Consider the following 17951-nt stretch of genomic DNA (forward strand, 5'->3'; position numbering starts at 1 on the left):
ATTGGTTAAATTATTCCAGGATATTTTATATTTTTGTAACTATTATAAATGGGGTAGCCTTCTTGATTTGTTATTCAGGTAGTTCATATTGGCGTATAGAAATGCTAATAATTTCCGTATATTGATTTTGTATCCTGTGAGTTTATTGACTTTATTTATTAATTCTAACATTGTTTTGGTGGTGTCATTAGGCTTCTCTGTATATTCAATCATGCTCTCTGCAAATAGAGACAATTTTACCTCCTCCTTTCCAATATAAATATCCCTAATTTATTTCTCTTACCTAATTGCTCTGGCTAGGACTTCCAGTAGTATGTTGAATAGTAGCAGTGGACATCCTTGTCTTGTTTCAGGATTTAGAAGAAAAGTTTTCAACTGTTTCCCATTCAGTATGATGTTAACTGTGGGTTTGCCATATATGGCCTTTGCTGTGTTGAGGTAAATTCCTTCTATATCTAATTTGTTGAAAGTTTTTCTAATAAAAGGATGTTAAATTTTATCAAACACTATTCCTACATCTATTGAGATTATTATATGGGTTTTTTCTTCATTCTGTTGATGAAATGTATCTCATTTATTGATTTGCATATGTTGAAGTATCTTCGGAATGCTGGAATAAGTCCTACTTGATTATGGTAAAATAATATTTTTGATGTGCTGTTTTATTTGCTTTGCTGTATGTTTTGGTGTCAGGATAATGCATGTCTTGAAGAATGATCTTGAAATAATTTTCTCCCATTTCATTTTTTTGGAATAGTTTGAGAATTGACATTGGTTCTTCTTTAAATGTTTGGTAGAATTCAGCAGTGAAGACATCAGGTCTTGGGCATTTCTTTGATGGGAGATTTTTAAATTTTTAACTCAATTCTATTACGTGATATTGGTCTTTCCAAGTTTTCTGTTTCTCTGATATTCAATATTGGTAGGATTTATGTGTCCCAGAATTTATCCATTTTTCTAGGTATACGGGTTTGTTGGGTTATAGTTGCTCATAATGTTTTCTAATAGCAAAAATATGGAAGAGTTTACAAATTTGTATGTTATCCTTGCATAGGGGCCACACTATTCTTCTCTGTATCAGTCCAATTTAATACATGTGCTGCTAAAGGAAGGAAGCATCATACATACATTTTAGATGATAGAAACCTAAAAGAAATGGAAAACTCCAAAATTATCCAAGGAAAAGCTTATTCATTAACTTCAAAGATTAAAAATAAGATCGATTGCTGACTTCTCAAAAATGATTAAAGTCAGGACAAAATACATTTAAAGTGATAAAAGAAAATATTGGCTAACCTAGAATTCTAAACCTTTTAAAAAAGTATAAAAATGAAGACAAATATTGTGTAGAATAATGGATTACATCCTTTATAAAAGGCAAAGACAGACTGAATATCTAGTTTATCTTAAAAGATTAAAAACTGTGAGAACTGAATGTAATATGAAATCCTGTTCTGGATGCTTCACAAAAATAAATGTGAAAACCCAACAAAAAGCTATAGCAGTCACGAATTCATATGTATCTGCAGTTAGAATGCAAAAGATAAAAAGCAAAATTCAACATATTTCAAGCCACAATAATACTGCACTATCTCATTTCTTTCAGAAAATTTTGTAATAGTAAATGAAAAACAAATTAGATTACATGATATTTTGAATATTATGCTACATTATTTGAATTATTGTAACTGTATTATTTGAATACAGTTAAAATAAGCAATCTCCATTGCATTTGCTAGAAGGGATTCCTCTGGCTACTATATCCCTCCTTCATATATTTTCATTTTCTGAGGCAGAGAGACATATAAGTTTAAGAGATTGGAAGGGAAAACCGAGCAGGCTTCTTCACCTTTTAAGGATCTATCTGCATTTAGAGATTCTACACTCTGCTCCATTGCCCTCCTTTATGCCATATTGGTTGAGTGAAGCCCTCACAGTAAAGCAGCATTGTCAGTGATTCTACCTGTGTAAGTCTGCCTAATTCAGGAGTCATATACTAATAAGCCATCGCCAAGGACAACTAAGTCACATTTCTCATGGTCAATTTAACAATTATAAACTAGCTTTTTGTCTCTACTTGCCTGTCTGTAGTGACTAACTCTTAACTGGCTGAAATTATGGTAGCAGGAAAAAGAAGTGCTATTGTGTACGGGATACTTACGATCCCTTTTCTCATTTATAATTATATCATTCTACATAAAAATTTAAAATTCATTTTTAAGCAGACAAAACTCATGCACTATAATAGAAGTATTAAAATTTCAATGAATTTACTTAATATTGAATATGCCATTGGATCAATGAATTTGAAAATACCAATAAAATGATTGCAAAACCATAGTAAAAGAAAAATTTCACTGATGAGTAAATCAAAATTATTTTGAAAAAACTTCCACAAATCTTATGTGTTAAAGAAGAAATTAAAATAGAGATTATGCAATATTTAAAGCACAATAATAATACTGCAGATTAAAATGTATGAAGATCAAGATGCCTGAGTAGAGTTATTCAATGTTTCTCTTTTACTCAAAAAAGGACCAAAAACAGGAAATACATAACTGCACTTCAAGTAGAGTGGCTAAAAGCAGAGTAAATTGCAGAATACAAGAATTCAGCAAGAAAGTTACAAGATTCTCTGGGGTACAGTAACTTAGGATAACAGCATAGAGAGGGAAGTGAAGCACCCAGCCAGGATTGTCCCAGAGCCAGGATGAGCTACCCATTTTCAGAAAAAGGTAAGCAAGAGACCCCTGGCAGTCCTGATTACCACTCTGAATGCCTCCAATACTAGCTACATGAGAGACTCATAGTCCTCACAGGCCAAGCTCAGGATAAGGAGCTGCCTAGAGTTCAGATGGCTGTATTGCTCCAGAGAGGGAACTCATGCTGGGTCTGTCTCAGTCCTTAGGATCTAATCTGCTATGGTACCTCATTTTGAAAGCAGAGTCACTGCTGAAGAACATTCTCTCCTAGGGCTTATTAGCCCCTGCATCTCCACATCCCTAGAGTCCTACAGTTTTCTCATTATGCCTACAAAAATGGATGTAATACCATGACTCCAGCTTGACCCAGCAATTGTGACCCTTTCACCTGAGCCCATGCAGCATCATTTGCCCCAAGGAGAAGTACCATGCCTGCCTACTTACCTGGGGAGCCAACAACCACTAATGGTATCAACCACAATCCCTCAATTGGTACAGTAGCTAAGCACTGTGTGTGCTCCCTCAGAGACTGAGGAGAGACCCATAGGTGTTCACCACTGCTGGTAACCCTAACCCTGTGACTGGCAGCACTAAAGCTGCTGAGGGTGGTGTATATGCTCCCCTGGGTCTGATGACAGGCCCACCTGGTGGCTGCTGGTGGCAGTGATCATTCCTTTGCTATTGATGGAGCTGTGGAATGCTACATGTAACCTGTTCCCCTAGAAATTAATGACTATCCCTCTTGTTGACTAGTGCTGCTGATGACCCCAACTCAGCAAAGACACACTAATGCCTTCATAAATGCTCACAGTCTAGGCCACTGAGGAACCTGATGACACTGATGACTGGAATACAACCAATAAAATCACAGAGACTACACTACTGCACCTCCTAAGCACTCTACCCAACTGCAACAATAGTCACATCTATAGAAAAAAGTCTTCACTTGTGAAAGCTATGCTATAAAATTGAAAAGGCAATTGTGTGACAAGGTGTGTAGATATCAACATAGGACCACAGAAATATAAAAAGCAAGAAGGTATGATACCTCCAAAAGAAAACAGTAATTCTCTAGTAAACAACCCCAAAGGAAAGGAAGTAAATGAAATGCCTGCAAAGGAATTCAAAATAATGATACTAAGTAAATTCAGGAAGATACAAGAGAATAAAGATAGAAAATCCAACAAAATCAGGATAACAATTTATATTATGAACGATAAATTCAACAAAAAGATGAATAGCATAAAAAAGAATCACACAGAAATCTTGGAGCTGAAAATTTAATGAATGAAATACAAAATTATCAAAAGCATCAACAATAAAGTAGATCAAGCAGAAGAAAGACATTCTAAACTTGAAGACATGTCTTATGAAATAACCAAGTCAGTTAAAACAAAACAAAACTAAACTAAAAAGAAAACTAAAAAGAAAAAACTAAAAAGAAAAACTAAACTAAAACTAAAAAGAAAAAATGGTAAAGAAAGTCTGTAGGATGTATGGGACACCATTATGATAAGAAATATTCATATTATGGGTATTCCAGAAAAAGAAGACATGGGAAAAGGCATAGAAAATCTATGTAATAAAATAATAGCTGAAAAATTCCCACATCTTGGGAGAAAGATGGACAGTCAGATCAAGGTAGATGAAAGATTTCTAAACAGGTTCAACCTAAAGTACCGTCTAAGACACATTATTGTCAAAATGTCAAAAGTCAAAGACAAAGAAAGAATCTTTAAGTAGCAAGAGATAAGCAACAAGAGATACAAGGGAATCCTCATTAGCATAATATTTCACAGGGAAACACTTGTAGGCCAGGAGAAAATGAAATTATATATTCATAATAGTAAAAGAAAAGCAAAATTCTGCCATTCAAGAATACTAGACCCAACAAAGATGTTCTTCAGAAATGAAGAAATAAAGTTTTTCCCAGAAAAGCAAAAACTGAGGAAATTTATTACCACTGGGCTGGCAGAAGAAATGCTTAATAAGTCTTACATCTGGAAGCAAATGGGCAGTAACTATCATCATAAAAACACACAAAAGTATAAAATGCACTGATAGAGCAGAAATAGAAATGAGAAAGAGAAGAGAATCAAACCTTATCATAACACAAACTCACAAAACTACAAACATGAACAATAAGAGAGGAAGAAAATAACAAAGAATATACAAAAAGTCAGAAAACGATTAACAAAATGACAGGAGTAAGTCCAAAGCTATTAATAATAGTCTCAAATGTAAATGGATTAAATTCCCTAAATATGAGATATAAACTAGTAGAGTGGATTAAAAAAGCAAGACCCAACTATATGCTGCCTATCAGAAACTCACTCCATCTTTAAAAACATACATAGGCTGAAAGTAATGGGATAAAAAAGATATTTGATATGATTTGAATTCATCCTTGCCCAAATCTCATGTCAAATTTTAATCTCCGGTGTTGGAGGAGGGGCCTTATGGGACGTGATTGGGTCATGGGGGCAGATTTTCCCCTTACTGTTCTCATGATAATGAGTTCTTATGAGACCTGCTGTTTAAAAGTGTGTAGCACCTCCCCCTTTCTTCTCTTCCTCCTGTTCTGGCCATGTAACATGTGCCTCCTTCCTCTTTGCCTACTGCTATGATTGTAAGTCTCCTGAGGCCTCCCCAACAATGCTCCCTGTACAGCATATGGAACTGTGAGCAAATTAAACCTCTTTTCTTTATAAAGGGTATTTCTTTATAGCAGTGTGACAATGGACAAATGCAATATTTCATGCCAATGGAAAGGCAAAACGAGCAGGAGTAACCATTAGATAAAATAGGCCTTAAGTCAAAAAGCATAAAAAAAGACAAAGAAGGTCATTCAAGAGACAACTTTAGCCAGAGTACATAATACTTGTAAATATATATGCACCCAACACTGGAACACACAACAAAAAAGACAAATATTATTATATCTAAAAGAGTGGTAGATTGTAGCACAGAAATATTTGGGGACTTCAACACTTTATTCATAGCATTGGTCAGTTCATTTAGAAAAAAAGTCAACATGGAAACATCAGGTGAAACTACACTATAGACCAAATGGACCAAACATTTCCTTCAATAGCTGCAGAAAACACATTCTTCCCATCAGCACATGTAACATTCTCCAGGAAAGATGATATATTACGCCATTATGCAACTTTCAAATAATTTGGAAAATCCAAAATAATATTAAGTACCTTTTCTGGCCAGAATGAAATAAAAGTAGAAATTAGTAACAAGGGAACCCTAAGAAAGTGTGTAAATACATAGAAACTAAACAACATGCTCTTGAATGACAAATGGGTCAATAAAAAAATTAAGAAGAAGATTTTTAAAAAATTGAAACACATTAAAATAGAAAGACAACATACAAAATCTTAGGGGATGTAGAAAGAGCAGTACTAAGAGGGAAATTTATACCAATGAATACCTACAACAGAAAATAGAAAGATTTCAAATAAGATAACAATATACCTCAATTACCTAGAATGAACTAAATTCAACATTACTAGAAGGAAATAAATAGTAAAGATAAGGCAAATATCTCCCAAATAGAGACTACAAAAAATACAAAAGATCAACAAAATGAAAAGCTGGTTCCTTGGAAAGATAAATACAATTGGCAAACCATTATCTACCGTAATAGTTCATTCTTGCATTGGCACAATGACATACCTCAGACTGGGTAATTGATACAGAAAAGAGGTTTAATTGGCTACAGTTCTGTAGGCTGAGGCCTGGTGCTGGTGTCTGCTTGGGTGCTCGAGAGGTGCAGGAAACTTACAATGATGGCAGAGGGCAAAAGGGAATCTGGCACACACATGGTAGCAACAGGAACAAGAAAGAGAGAGGGGGAAGGTGGCACACACTTTTAAATGGCCAGATCTCATGAGAACTCATTGTCTTGAGGACCGTGCCAAGAGGGATATTGCTAAACCATTCATGAGAAATCCACCCCCATGATCCAATCACCTTCCAGCAGGCTCTACTTCCAACACTGGAAATTACAACTGGACAAGAGATTTGGTGGGATCACAGATCCAAATTATATCAGGTAAGCTAACTACAAAAAAGAGGAGCCAAATAAACAAAAACAGAAAAAACAGAGACATTACATCTGATAACACAGAAATACAAAGGATCATTGGTAACTATTACGAACAAGTATATGCAAACAAATTAGAAAACCAAAAAGAAATAGATAAGTTCCTAGATACATGCAACCTACCAAAATTGAGCTCAGAAGAAATAGAATATCTGAACGGAGCAGTAATGAGTAAAAGATGGAATTGGCAATAGAAGGTCTCCCATCCAAAAAAGCCAAGAAATGGATGGGTTCATTGCTGAATTTTACTAAGCTTTTAAATAAGAACTAACATCAATTCTTTTCAAACTATTTCAAAAAGTTAAATGGGAGAAAATTCTAAGTTTATTCTATGAAGCCAGCATTATTCTGATGACACAACCAGAGAAGTGCACAAGAGAAGACAACTGCAGGCAAAAATTCCTTACGAATATAGATGCAAAAATCCTCCACAAAATACTAGCAAACTAAATCCAACAGCAGAATAAAAAATGTATACACTGTGATCAATAGGGACATATCCTAGGGAGCCAAGGATGGTTCATAATATGAAAATCAAAAAAAAAAAAAAGAGCTACATTACATCAGCAGAATGAAAGACAAAACCATTATGATCATCTTAACAGACACAGAAAAAGTGTTTGATAAAATTTAACATGTTTCCATAATAAACATTCTCAACAAATTAGGTATAGAAGAAACCTTCCTCAACACTGTAAAGGCCATATATGAAAAACTCACAGCTAATATTACACTGAATGTGAACAAGCTGAAAGACTCTAAGAACTGGAATAAGAAGGGGATGCCCATTTTTTACCACTCATTCCACATAGTATTGGAACTATGTTGCCGGACCAACTGGGCAAGAGAAAAAAATAAAGGGCATCCAAATTGGAAAGGAGGAAGTTAAATTGTTCCTGTTTGCAAATGACATGATTTATTTATAGAAAATCCTAAAGATTCCTGCAGAAAACTCTTACAATTGATAAACAAGTTCAGTAAACTGGCAGGATACAAAATCAGCTTACAAAAATAAGTAGCATTTCTGTACACTAATAACAAATTATCTGAAAAAGAAATCAAAAGAAACAATCCCATTCACAAGAACTACAAAAAATCTCCTAACAGTAAATTCAACCAAAGAGGTAAAAGATCACTACCATGAAAACTGCAAAGTAGTGATGAAAAAATAGAATTGGGGAGGACACACATAAATTGGGAAGACATCCTGTATTCATAGATTGGAAGAATTAATTTGTTAAAATAAGCATACTACTCAAAGTTATCTGTTTGAAAACTACCCCTTTCAAATTACCAATGCCATTTTTGTCACAGAAATAGAAAAAGAATCCTAAAATTTTTATGGAACCACATAAGTCTCCAAATAGCCAAAGCAATCTTAAGCCCTGCTCCCCCCTAAAAAATACAAAGCTGGAAGGAGGCATCACAATACTTGACTTCAAAATATACTGGAAAGCTATTTTAACTGAAAGAGTATGAGACTGGCATAAAAACAGATAATAGACCAATAGAACAGAATAGAGTCCAGAAACAAATCCATATATATGGAACCAACTGATTATCAACGAATGCTCAAAAAACAAACACTGGGGAAAATGCTGTCTCTTCAATAAATGGTGGTGGGAAAATTGGATATTCATATGCAGAATAATTAAACTAGACACCTTCTCTCCCTGTATATAAAAGTGAACCTGAAATGCATTGGTTATTTCAATGTAAATAATTAAAACTGAATTATTTACATTTAAATATGTAGCTATGAAACTAAGAGAAGAAAGCAGGGGACATACTTCAGGACATTGGTCTGAGCAAATATTTTACAGATAAAACCTTGAAAGCACAGACAACAAAGAAAAAATAGGCAAATGGGGATATATAAAACTAAAAAGCTTTCACACAGAGAAGGAAACAACAGAATATAAAGACAACCTGCAAAATGAGAGAAAACATTTACAAACTTTTGATCCAACATGGATTCATATTTAGAGCATACAAGGAACTCAAACTACTCAGCAGGAAAAACAAAATAATTTCATTAAAAATTGGGCAATTGATCTGAATAGACATTTCTTAACCCATTAATGCCAGAAGTTACAATTTTTTGTGTGTGTGAAAAATTAGACCTTGGCAATGACCTTGAGCAGTAGGATATAAATAACTCCCATTAGCTTAGCGTTCCAATAATGAAACACTAGGCATTAAGAGAAGATTTAGAAATGACCATTGAGTATATAAGGAAATGCTCAGCTTCACTAATCATCAGGGAAATGCAAATAAAAACGACAATAAGATCATCTCACCCCAGGTAAAATGGCTATTACCAAAAAGATTAAAAAGTAACAAATACTAGTGACGGTGTGGAGAAAAGGAAACTCTTATACACTGTTGGGAAGAACATAAATTAGGTCAGCTATTATGAAAACCATGCGAAGGGTCCTCAAAATGTTAAAAGGAGAACTCTCACATGGTTCATCAGTCTCACTACTCAGTATATATCCAAAGCAAATGAAATAAGTACATCAAACAGATATGTGCAGTCTCATGTTTATTGCAGTACTACTCCCAACAGCCAGGATTTGAAAGCAGCCTGTGTCCATCAAGAAATGAATGGGTAAAGAAAATGTAGTATACAAACACGATGGAAATTCTTAAGCCATAAGAAAATAATGAAATTCCATCATTTTTGGTAATATAGGTGAGCCTGGAGGACATGTTAACTGGAATAAGCCAGGCACAGAAAAGACGAATACTGCATTTTCTTACTTATGTGTGGAATCTAAATAAGTTAATCTCATGGGAGTAGAACGTACACCAGTGGTTACCAGAGGCTGGAAAAGGGACTGGGGGATGGAGAGAGTTGGCTTAACAGGTATAAAATTAGAGCTAGATAAGATAAATAATTTCTAGTGTTCTATAGCATTGTAGGGTAAGTATAATTAATAATTTGTTGTATATTTTCAAATAGCTAGAATAGAGGATTTTTATTCCCAAAACAAAGAAATAATAAATGTTTGAGGTGATGGATACAATAATTACGCTGATTTGATCATTATACATTGTATATATGTATTGAAATGTCACTCTGTACCACACAAATGTGTCAGTAATTTGTCACAATAAATATGTCAATTAAGAAGAATAAAATGTGTGGTTGCAGAAGCTGGATTCATCTATTACCAAACCACATTTTTGTACTTTTGATCATTTCCTTCACTTTTTTTCTTGTAGAAAAAGTGATAGCAATTTATATGAAGAGGAATAACTTTACAGTTGATTGGTGCCAGTTGTAGATCACTAATCATCTGCTTCAAATAGGAAACCGGTTCAGTCTAACGTTTAATTTTTTCCATCCAGTTTTTGAAATCAAAGTAAAACTGTTGAAATTTCTCCTCCTCAAGGTTAAATATAAAAAATCTGCGTATTATTCTATAATAAATTTAAAATGTCAACACTGAAGAGAAATGATTAATTTTCTGGTGATATTATGAATACAAATGTTGATAAAAACGGTGTTCTAAAGTTGGAGATCTGCTTGCATTCGGATGTGGTGCACACATCATTCATAATTACATTCATACTGTCAGAAAGCAAAATGTGTTTATCACAAAAAATTATAATTGCCAAAATTTGTAAATGCTTGTTCATAGGTACAGAATACTAAATTACAAAATCTTATGATAATGCTGATGTTGAATATAAAAAATACTTCAGAATGGCATTATGTGTTTTCCCTCTTTGTTGTTTGTCATCAATCTGATGCTGAAAAAAGTCTGAGCCTTCGATATCTATTTTGTAAACCAATACAAATATTTTATCACACTGAACTCTTTATAAACAAATACTCTAAATTTTGGCTGTACATTGTTCACAACTAGTTGGAATTTGTTTGTTCTCTTTTGTTTATCAAGGTAATATGTATATTAATTTTAAGTGTCCAGATCGGTGAATTTCGGTAATTGTGTGAAATCATTTAGCCACCGTGATTGAAGTAGAGCAATTCATCACCACAAAATGCTTCCTCATACCTGTATGTATTCCATAATCTTTCTTCACCCTCACTCCAGGTAACCTTTGGTTTGCTGTCGGTCATAGTTTTACATGTTATAGAATTTCATATAAGTGGACTTACAGAGTATGGAGTCTTTTATGATGGACTTATTTCTTTTAATGTAATGTTTTTGAGATGAATCTGTGTTACTGTCTATATTGTCTATATTAATATTTCTTGTCTTTTTATTGCTGAGTTTTCCACAGTATGAATTTACCACACTTTGTTTATTCATTTAATAGTGATGGCCACTTGTGTTGTTGCCAGTGGGGCTAATATGAATAATGCTACTATGAACATTTATGTACTTGTTTTTGTTTGAATGTATATTTTCAATTCTCTTGGGTAAATACCTGGAAGTAGAATTTCTGGATTATATAGTAATGAATCTAACTTTATAATGTAATGCCATACTCATCACCAGTTACTGTACCATTTTGCATTCCTACAAGCAATGTGTATGAGTTCTGAATGCACCACATCCTTGTCAACACTTGGTAGTGTCAGTCTTTATGACTTTATCTATTCTGGTATGTAGTGATATCTCACTGTGATTTTAATTGACATTTTTCTGCTAATAAAGTTGAACACCTTTTGCTAAAACTTGTAAAAAATGATAAAATTTTTCATCAACATTAAAATAACATTTAAACCTAAGTGCTAAGTGAATCTTTTAAAATATAAGCAAAAAAAAGAAAAAAAGGAAAAGAAGAAAAAAGCTTGAAAATAAGTATCTGAAAATAGGGAAAATAAATCACAATAACCTAAAAAAAAAAGTAAAAGAATGGGTATAATGAAGAGGAGAAATTAATACAATAGACCAGGCTGGGAAACATAGTGAGACCCCATCTCTCCAGAAAAAAATGAAATTAGCCACGTGTGGTGGTATGCACCTGTCACAGCTACTCCAGGAGGCTGAGTTGGGAGGATCATTTGAGCCTGGGAGATTGAGGCTGTGGTGAGCCATGATCATGCCACTGCACTCCAGCCTGGATGGCAGAGCAAGACCCTGTCTCAAAAAAAAAAAAAAAAAAAGAAAGAAAGAAATAGAGGAAATAATATAATAATATAGAAAATTGTAAACCTCTGAAAACATGAAAAGAATAATGCAAGAGACCAACTTTAGGAAGATGTAACAAGTTAAAATGAGAGAGAAAAATAACACAATGAAGTGACAGGAAGACTGACACACACAGGAAGTGAAAATGATATGAGCAGCTACATGCATTACAATTTAAATTTTTAAAATGAGAAAATTTCTAAAATATTATAATTAAAAATGACTCAAATTAGCCAGAATTAAGACAACATGATTAGACCATTCTCACACTGCTGTAAAGACACACATGAGACTGGGTAATCTATGAAGAAAAAAAGTTTGACTCACAGTTCCACAGGCTGTACAGGAAGCATAGCTGCCGAGGCCTTAGGAAATTTATAATTATGGCAGAAGGCGAAGGAGAAACAGTCACTGTCTTCACATGGCCAGTGGGAGACAGACAGTGATGGGGGACTTACTCCACACTTTTAAACAACCAGATCTCCTGAGAACCCACTATCATGAGAACAGCAAGGAGGAAATCTGCCCCCATGATCAAATCACCTCCCAGTAGTTCCCTCCCCCAACGTTGGGAATTACAATTTGACATGAGATTTGGGTGGGGACACAAAGCCAAACTATATCAAAGTCCTTTCAATTTCATTGGCTTATTCAAGGACTATTTTATTATTAAGAAGAATGCATCTATATTTGTCTTGTTTTCCACTAACTGATTAGAGCTCAGAGACTGAAATTACATGTGCACTCATAGATTACTGTCTGTAGAAAAGGCCATCCCCAAAGTAAAAATTTTCTGCTGGTAGGACATTGGCTAGCTTTGTTTCTATGTGTAAATTCATTCTAGGCTTACTTCATTTTATATATATATATATATATATATATATATATGTATACATGAATTTACTTATGATCCTAACCTACCATTTGGCAGGTTTTGTCACTAATTAATGAATGGAATAAAATTTTGACACATGTTCTTTTACATTTGTGTAGAAGCCATGGTTTTAATTTTAAAAAATTGTACCTTATCAGTACTTAAAATAGAAACTTTAGAGACATTTACACTTAAGTCGGGAATAGCACATACATGCTAGCTTCACCTTTATTATACAAGATTAAACTGTAAATTTATAGTTCTGTTCATTTCTAAATATTTATATAAAATAAATAAATGAACAATTAGATAAAAGATTTGATATGTAGGTGTTCATTTTGAAATATACTGGGCCCACTATCCTCCTGGCACAAATAAAAACATTCCATTAGTCCAACGGCTACTTATTATGTCTTCATAATATGCAAACCACAACCATGGAGTTTCATCCAAAGTGTATTCCTCTATTAGCAGTGACTTTAAAAAATGGAATAGCTTACATATTTCATAATATCTTGAAACCATGGATAATTTAAGTTGAAAAAATTTACATCTTTAATAGAAATTTTGTCAGCACTTAATTCATTTTACAGCTATTTATCAAACGGTCTTTCTGCATCAGGCACTTGCTATTAGGATGATGGCCAACTGTAAGTACCTCCTTTAAAAGGAACATAGTCCGATCCAGCTGGTTGTTTAGGGAAATATGACAGATTGATTACAACTACAAGAAGATTTGAAAACCACTAAGTGTCTGTGTTCCAATAACTTGACTTCTAATGTTCCTTATTCAGAAAAATGGTAAAACCACCAACACAAATGCCCAGACCTGAGACCTAGAGCTCATGTTGACATTCCCTTCATGATCCTTTCAAGTCATCAACATTTCCCACATTTTACCACTTCTCTATCAACCTTGTAGAAGGCTCCATCAATTCTAGCCAGGAAAACCAAATGGATTTTCTCAAGAAGCTGAACACACAGCCATCGGAAGATCTTTTAAAAGTAAATTTCTTGTGCTATTATCTAACTGAAATACTAACCCCAATAAAACAAAATAAGCACAAAAAAACTCTAGAATGTGTCAACATGTACAATGGTAATAATAAATTAAAACATCTAGTTTTCTCATAATGATATCTATCTTATTCTGCTCAAGGTGTAGACCATGCACTACTCCTTGTCCTTAAAATATTCATTAATGGTCCAAACTAGACAGGTATACAGAAGTTAAGAGTAATATTTTAGAAATTGTATAGCAATTTGATATTGTTGTGATTATTTCTCTTATTTTACAAAAGTATCTTGCTGGAGAGAGTGAAAAAGATTAATTTTTAAAACAAAACAGTATTTCACCAAATATATTTTAAGAAGCATAATCTAGCTTATAAAACTACCAAAATTTTGTTAGACGATAGCAAAAATTGCCAGTTTAATATGTTTTACAAGCTAGACATTCAATAAATATTTATTTTGACTCACATTCTCATATTATATGTAGAAACATTAACAGCCTTGAGTGTTCTGCCTTTGGAAATAGTCAGGGAAACACTTCATAACCACCAGTCCAGTAAGAATTCAAAGTATGTTGGAGATAGGCTTATATAATCTCACATGTCTTCCAGTTTTACCATTGTACGTACCAAACGATAATGTCTAAGCAGTATTTTCATTTATTTTTCTTACATTTCTTTCCAAGTAATAAAATTTGCTTCAATTTATGCACGTAACAACTGCATATTTAAGCTTTGGTGGTAGCATACAAATTGGGTTTATTTGCCAAAAAGGGCATATGTGGTTTATCAACATTTCTGTGAGTTCTTATTGTGATGAACCAATTGTTTTCACCTTTCTAATGAGAAAACTCACATGTGAATTTGTTAGGTTAGCTTGATTTGTAACATAGACATCTGTTAACCAGGAACAAAAATCTGCCTGGGTCAGGAACCCAATTATTTTCACACTTTCTTCTTCAGAACTGCTAAACAATGAACATTTTTGACTTCTAGTAAGAAAATAGACATTTCACCAATGTTTGTTTGGTTTGTAATAAGTTTCACCTTTGCCTTGTTTTCCAGCTTATATCTTCCCATTTCATTCTACTAATTTGAATTGCCATTGTTACTTCAAGCTTGAATGCATTTACTTTTTCTTACTGTTGGAAAATGAATCCAGCTAGTCCTGGCACTGTGTACTAGGAATGGTAATGCAATACATAATCAGGGTATTGCTTTTTATTGCCCCAAAGGGATTTATTTCCTTATTAAAAATTAAAGGTAGCAATACAATTTGTTTCCTTTTAAGTAAAAATATTTTAATCTCAGATCTCAGTCATACTGAGTACATATGGCCATTATTTATTATAAATCAGTTACCATATAGTAATTGAAATAAGAGTGAGGTTAAGAAGTCTAAATTCATGTCACACGTTCCAAGGAGAGTCAAGTTTTAGATGCAAAGTGAAGATTTTTTATATGGACTTATACTGTATAACTGTGAATTAGTCAAGAAACTTTCATGGCATTTCTTGCATGCACAGTACTGTGGAAGGCACACTGGAAGATATAAAGTTACTAAAGGTGTTACCAGCCATTCAATTTGTAAAATGAGAAATATTTTTATTCAAATGAAAATGGATTTTGCAGGGAGTCTCCTAGGTCCATGCATAGAAAATGTATGGTATCAGACTCTGTAAAAGAGAGAAATCAAGGTGGGAACGGTTAAGTAACTTTTTGCAGTGGATAAGACTTTGAAGAAAGAGTAAAATTTATAAAGAATTTTCAGTCAGATGAAACATTTGGTATGACTCCGTCAAAAAAAAGGAATGTTTAACTTCTAATGGGATAATACCAAGTATCCTTGAGGATATAGATACACATATAGATGCCTGAAGATTTTTTCATTCAACCACCTACCTTTCCCGTATAGACTCTGCATTCCTTAAGTGAAACAGAACATAGACAAGTAAAAATATGACAATAAAAGGTACCAAATTTAGCCCTGAAAAGTATCCAACTTAACTTCAAATTTTGATGGTACAGTTTGTCCAAACAATAACATACCCTTCTAGCATGTTTACTAGAAGCTTGCAGCAATGTCTTATTTGATCCACCCCAAATCTTGAGGTTTGATGTTGTTACATATATTTTGAACTTTCCTTCTTATCACTTATTTTATGTAGGTGGGAAGATTATCAGGTTTTTTTCACATGTATGGTGTGAAAAGTGGGCATTGAGAGTAGGTTTTTAAATAGTTTCAAAATACTAAGTATTTTTAAAAACAGCTTTATTAAGATATAATTGACATAAAATCTGACCATTTAAAGGGTATAATTCAATGATAGCAATCCAGCATAATCTAATTTTCAAACATTTTCATTGCCCCTAAAGAAATCCTGTACCCTCTAGCAGTTCCTTTCCCTTTGTGGCCGTCCCTTCTAGCCCTAAGCAATCACCAGTCTCCTTTCTATATACATAGACTTTTCTCTTCTGAACATTTTGTATGAGTGAAATAATATAAGCATGATCTTTCATGACTGACTTGTTTTGCTTAGCATGATATTTTTAAGGTTCATCCATGCCATAGCATGTGTCAGCACTTCATTCCTTGTTATGACTGAATATCTTATGATGTATCCAAGGTGTGGATACATCACATCTTGTTTATCCTCTTTCATCAGTTAATGAACATTTGGATTGTTTCCACTTTTTGGCTATTATGAATAATGCTGTGGGTTAACCCTGAGGACATTATACTAATTGAAAGAAGCCAGTCACAGAAAGACAAATACTGCATGAGTTCATTTACATGAAGTACTATAACAGTCAAAGTCATAAAGTCAAAGTGTGGAATAGTGGTTATCAGGGGGTGGAGGAGAGGAAGAAATGGGGAGTTAATAATCAATGGGTATGAAGTTTCAGTTAAGCACGATGAATAAGCTCTAAAGATCTGCTGTAAAATATGGTACCTATAGTCATCAGTAATGTATTATACAATTAAAAATTTAACAGGGTATATCTCTTGTTAAATGTTCTTACCAAAGTAAAATATCTTTTAGAAAGAAAACAGGTCCATACAAACACTTTTACATGAATGATCATTACTGCATAGGTTTTTTTTTTTTGACACAATATGCTGAAATAGTGACCGAGTCAATATAAATGGTACTGTAGGGTTGAGGGAAATTTTTAAAGAAAAGGTTAACAGAAAAATCCTTGAATGAACACAGAGAAATTTTCTTTTGTGTATCCTTGCCTCTGAGAGTCTGTTTCTTCAATGAGAAATAATGATGTAGGGAGCCCATTTAGTGCAGCCGACAGTATGTCAGTCTCATAATATTAAATAGTGGTGAAAAACAGATAATTTTTTAAATAATCAAATAATATGGAAAACAGATTCTACAGAATCCACTAATGTATATCACTAAATATTAGCCCAGAGGTTAGACATTTATTTTTCATCTAGAATAATGTCGTATAACTTTTATAAGTGAAAATATTATTCAATGACTTAGTATGTATTATGATGAATAGGATTGTTAGAACTTCTTGTCATTTGAAATTAGCAGAAGAGTACTACTTTTTAAAATCCTTCTCACAGAAAATAATATCCAGAGGAATATAAGCTCACAGTGTCTACTTACATTAATAAAATCCATTAAAAAGTCCCTAAATTTTTCATGTTTTTTGTGTTAGATTTTTAAATTATGAGCATGTAAGAATATTTATCTGTTTCAAATCTTTCCAAGGGTAAGACCAGATAATAAAATTAAAGTTTTCCAAATGTGAGGGAGGTATTGAAACCTGTATATTAATATAATATACAAAAAAGAATATCAGAGCTAAGGAATGGGTCTGATAATAGTGGTCTGATGAGACAAGTGTAATGAAATTGGTCAACTCTCCTAACCTATGGTGTTGGCTCTTTCAATAAAAAGTACCATTATTTGCTCTAAAATCAAAAGATTGTATTTGAATTAACTAACTTAAAAATTGTCTTATTTCTCATGGTCTTGGTTATTGTCTGGACTCCTTCTAACTCTAAATTTTTATAGTGTAATGTCATACAGTTCATGTATAAATACTAAGACTAGGTATAATATTTAATATGCCTAATACATCTATATATGTTGTATAACATGTAGTTTAGTA

At 33.3% G+C, this 17951-nt stretch overlaps 1 non-coding gene across 1 annotated transcript; it reads right to left on the reverse strand.

Annotated features, from left to right (window-relative positions):
* Positions 1-1009: 1009 nt before the first annotated feature.
* Positions 1010-1117, reverse strand: LOC112133580 (U6 spliceosomal RNA). The gene has a single exon (XR_002915218.1). It is a non-coding gene; the product is annotated as a U6 spliceosomal RNA (small nuclear RNA).
* Positions 1118-17951: the final 16834 nt, after the last annotated feature.

The sequence above is a fragment of the Pongo abelii genome, chromosome 4 (genome assembly GCF_028885655.2).
Source record: "Pongo abelii isolate AG06213 chromosome 4, NHGRI_mPonAbe1-v2.0_pri, whole genome shotgun sequence".
NCBI classification, from domain to species: Eukaryota; Metazoa; Chordata; class Mammalia; order Primates; family Hominidae; genus Pongo; species Pongo abelii.